This window comes from Bison bison, unplaced genomic scaffold, assembly GCF_000754665.1.
Source record: "Bison bison bison isolate TAMUID 2011002044 unplaced genomic scaffold, Bison_UMD1.0 scf7180017864486, whole genome shotgun sequence".
Taxonomy (NCBI): Eukaryota; Metazoa; Chordata; class Mammalia; order Artiodactyla; family Bovidae; genus Bison; species Bison bison.
In genome coordinates this window covers 1,618,875-1,623,896 of record NW_011495046.1, presented here as the reverse complement: position 1 = coordinate 1,623,896, position 5,022 = coordinate 1,618,875, and positions in this window count along the sequence as shown.

Sequence of the window (5,022 nt, the reverse complement as noted above, 5' to 3'; positions counted from 1 at the left end):
ATCATCTTCCAGGATTTGAAACAGCTCAACTGGAATTCCATCACCTCCATTAGCTTTGTTCGTAGTGATGTTTTCTAAGGTCCACTTGACTTCACATTCCAGGATGTCTGGCTCTAGGTCAGTGATCACACCATTGTGAATATCTGGGTCATGAAGCTCTTTTTTATACAGGTCTTCTGTGTTTTCTTGCTGCCTCTTCTTAATATCTTCTGCTTCTGTTAGATCCATACCATTCCTGTCCTTTATTGAGCCTATCTTTGCATGAAATGTTCTTTTGGTATTTCTAGTTTTCTTGAAGGCATCTCTAGTCTTTCCCATTCTGTTGGTTTCCTCTATTTCTTTGCATGGATCACTAAGGAAGACTTTCTTCTCTCCTTGCTATATTTTGGAACTCTGTAATCAGATGCTTATATTTTTACCTTTCTCCCTTGCTCTTCACTTGTCTTCCTTTCACAGCTATTTGTACGGCCTCCTCAAACAGCCATTTTGATTTTTTGCATTTCTTTTCCATGAGGATGGTCTTGACCCCTGTCTCCTGTACAATGTCATGAACCTCTGTCCATAGTTCATCAGGCACTCTATCTATCAGATCTAGGCCCTTAAATCTATTTCTCACTTCCACTGTATAATCATAAGGGATTTGATTTAGGTCATACTTGAATGGTCTAGTGGTTTCCCCCACTTTCTTCAATTTAAATCTGAATTTGGCAATAAGGAGTTCATGATCTGAGCCACAGTCAGCTCCTTGTCTTGTTTTTGCTGACTGTACAGAGCTTCTCCATCTTTGGCTGCAAAGAATATAATCAATCTGATTTCAGTGTTGACCATCTGGTGATGTTCGTGTGTAGAGTCTTCTCTTGTGTTGTTGGAAGAGGGGGTTTGTTATCACCAGTGCATTTTCTTGGCAAAATTCTATTAGCCTTTGCTCTGCTTCATTCCGTACTCCAAGGCCAAATTTGCCTGTTACTCCAGGTGTTTCTTGAGTTCCTACTTTTGCATTCCAGTCCCCTATAATGAAAAGGATATCTTTTTTGAGTGTTAGTTCTAAAAGGTCTTGTAACTCTTCATAGAACTGTTCAACTTCAACTTCTTCAGTGTTACTGGCATGAATCTGCAAATGTTAGTGAGTTTTAGCTACCCTATGACTACATAGTTTTAAACTTCTATATTAAAAAGTAATAATAAGTTAAATGGTACTATAGTTTAAATTATTACTTTTTTATATAGAAGTTTAAAACTATAAAGCCATAGGGTAGCTAAAACTCACTAACATTTGCAGATTCATACGCCTTTAGCAGTTAACAAAGATTTTCCTTTAGCCACTAGCCTAAAAGAAAAATTAAATGGTTCTTTTATTCCATTAATGTCAATATAGTTTACAAATTAAATGGAACTATATTTACTCTCCAAAAAACTGCACACACCAATACTGACAAGCTTAATTCATGACCTGCAAATTATTTTTTACTTGAAAACCTATTTTTTACTGTTTCATATTTGTAGGAAGAGTGCTGTGCATCTGTTGTCTTCAGGAGTCATATCAATGTTCCTTAGCCAAATATATAAAATGTTTTCATGTTACAGAAATTAATTATATAAATTACATGTTAAACTGTCCCCCTCCCTCTTTATCTTTTTCTCTTTCACACACTTGCTTTTGGTCTCATTGGCAACCCCACTCTTAGGCAATAGACATTTCAATAATCTCAGCAATGGAAAGAGGTTCTGTTATTCTCTCAGAAGGGAAAATGTGCTAGGTACATCTCTATGACATAATAGAAGAAATGAAACAGAGAAAGCTGAACAAGGGAAGACTTGCAGTAGTTGAAGTCATAGCAGAGTCACATTTTATTTCATTTACACATAGTTTTATAGAACACTAATACATGAAGGGTAGTCATCTATGCTGAAATCACAGGGAGCATTGCTAACTGATGAATGCTTACTACACATTATAAATTAGATGAACAGTGCCTAGAAGTATGGGAACAAATGTTAGGTAAAGGAGGCACTACTTGGAAAGGCTAATAGAAGAACCAGTGATCTGCAAAGGTCAGGCAAAAGGTTTTTGAGTGTCTCTAAGCAGAAGCTTACCTTTCCATAAAAGCCACCCAATTGTCATCCCTTCTGGTAAGCTGAACCAACCTTGAAAAACACTAGGAAAAAGCCTTCCAAGATATAAGAGCATCTTTAATCCAGCTAGGGGATTCATTCTGTCCCCAAAAAAAGTTCATGCCACTGTTCCCAGCTGCCCTCAGCTCTGAGACAGGTAAGAAGATAAACCATGACTTACGCATGATCATAATTGACCTGAAAGCCCTAAGCAATGAACATAAAGGCAGATAAAAGACTTAGAAATAATTAAGATATGGTAAATATTTTAATTTAAAAAATTAGCCTATGATTTTCTCTTTTTGTGTGATTCTTCAGTTTGGGCTTTCTCCAGAATTGGCCTTTTTATACATATAAATATAATTTTATTTTATTTTTAATGAATTTATTTATTTTAATTGGAGGCCAACTACTTTACAATATTTTGGTAGTTTTTGCCATACATTGACATGAATCAGCCATGGGTATACATGTGTTCCCCTGTCCTGAACCCATCTCATCTCCTTCCCCATCCTATCCCTCTGGGTTGTCCCACTGCACCAGCTTTTAGTGCCCTATTTCAGGCATTGAACTTGGACTGGTCATCTGTTTCACATATAGTAACACATATGTTTCAATGCTATTCTCTCAAATTATCCCACCCTTGCCTTCTCCTACAGAGTCTAAAAAGTCTGTTCTGTATGTCTGTCTCTTTTGCTGTCTTGCATATAGGGTCCTCGTTACTATATTTCTAAATTTCATATATATGCGTTAATACACTGTAGAAATGGTTTTTGAACACTTGTTAGAAAGTCAAATGAAAGGAGGAAACCACAGTGAGAGCAACAGTAATGGTTTACCACATACTGAGCTATTAATATGTTCCAGGCCCTGTTCTAATTGCTTTCTAGATATTAATTCATTTAATAGTCAAAAAAATGAAGTTTACATATACATATATATATATGTGTGTATATATATATATATATATATATATATTATTGTCTCTGTTTTACAGTTGATGAACCCAAGGATCTGAGTAGTTTAGTTCATTGCCTAAGATCACACAGCAGGCAAGCAATGGAGACAGAATTTGAATCCAGGCAGTTCAGCTGCAGAATCTGTACTTTGAACCATTCTGCTATACTTTGTACAAAGTTCGGTGTTAAATGGGATTGAGGACAGGATGGCTCAATTAAACAGTGGTCATATGAAGTGTCCTTTGTCCAGAAGAGAAGCCTTACCACCTTGTCCTTCTGCTTTTATTCCACAAAATAACCCTCAGGCAGATAAAACAAGGTCTATCACCCACATTTACATTTAGTTTCTAGTGAAGGTTTTTTCCTTTATATTTGAGGCTCTTCAGATAATCTTTATTTCCAAAAATTATTAATCTTTTTCACAAAGTTGCTGTCACATTAAGCAACTAAATTCAGCACCCTCGTGCACAGTTACTCAAAAATATTATGTTACACTTTAAGAGCTTAGTATTTTATGAGTCAGGTCTTTATGAGAGTTTCAAAACCTTGAGATAAAATGTTACCTTACTTAGGTAACAGATTTGCTTCAATGGGTCAGGGGATAGGCTATCTAGGAATAAATTTGGACAGGTTCAATTTTAGAACAAACACTTCCAAAATAAAATATCAAGAAAGCCATGATTCTCTTTCTGACCAAAAATAATTTAGAATTGTTAAAGTCAATGCGAGTGTCTTCTCCATGGGCCAAACATCATATATCCACTGAATTTAGATTCCCACTAACAAATGATGTCATACTCTATCAAGTGCTTTAATACTTCTAACAGAATGAAACACACACACACACACACACACACACACACACACACACAAACTACTACTAATTCCTGATTTATTCTGATTTCTAAGCCTGTTATTTCAGCCTCTAAATTGGAAATATCTGCCCAGAACTCTTGAGCTATTCACAAGTGTTAACAGTGCTTGTCAAGCTGAGACCTACTCACACTGATCACATTTCCAGCCTAAATGTATATTTATCTCAGAATTTGTTCTTGTGTCTCCCTATCTCTAGATTTTAAATATTTAAAATGTTTCTCCCTAGGTAGCTATCTGCTCATCACTCAGCTGTGGAATTACAGACTTCTTTCCTTTTCCCAGCGCGTGCAAGCATGCTAAGTCGCTTCAGTTGTGTCCAACTCTTTGCAACCCTATGGACTGTAGCTCACCAGGCTCCTCTGTCCATGGGATTCTCCAGGCAAGAATACTGGAGTGGGTTGCCATGCCCTCCTCCAGGGGATCTTCCTGACCCAGGGATCAAATCCACATCTCCTGTGGCTACTGCATTGCAGGAGGATTCTTTACTGCTGACCAGGGAAACCCCACATTTCCCAGAAAACCTCTGAATTCAACAGTTCCATTGTTTACATCAGCCTGAGCATGACCACTCCCCTCCAAAGCTTCCATATTGATTTTGTAATAGTGCTTAGGTGTTGTCTCCAGATGACCCACTTCAGCAGCTCTGATTGTGCTAATCCTTTCACATGTATCTTAGAGCCATAGGAAGAAGTTTTTGATTGCTAATGTTTATCTTGGAAGGTGAAGTCAAGTGGGCCTTAGAAAGCATCACTACAAACAAAGCTAGTGGAGGTGATGGAATTCCAGTTGAGCTATTTCAAATCCTGAAAGATGATGCTGTGAAAGTGTTGCACTCAATCGCCAGCAAATTTGGAAAACTCAGCAGTGGCCACAGGACTGGAAAAGGCCAGTTTTCATTCCAATCCCAAACAAAGGCAATGCCAAAGAATGCTCAGACTACTGCACAATTGCACTCATCTCACACGCTAGTAAAGTAATGCTCAAAATTCTCCAAGCCAGGCTTCAGCAATATGTGAACCGTGAACTTCCAGATGTTCAAGCTGATTTTAGAAAAGGCAGAGGAACCAGAGATCAA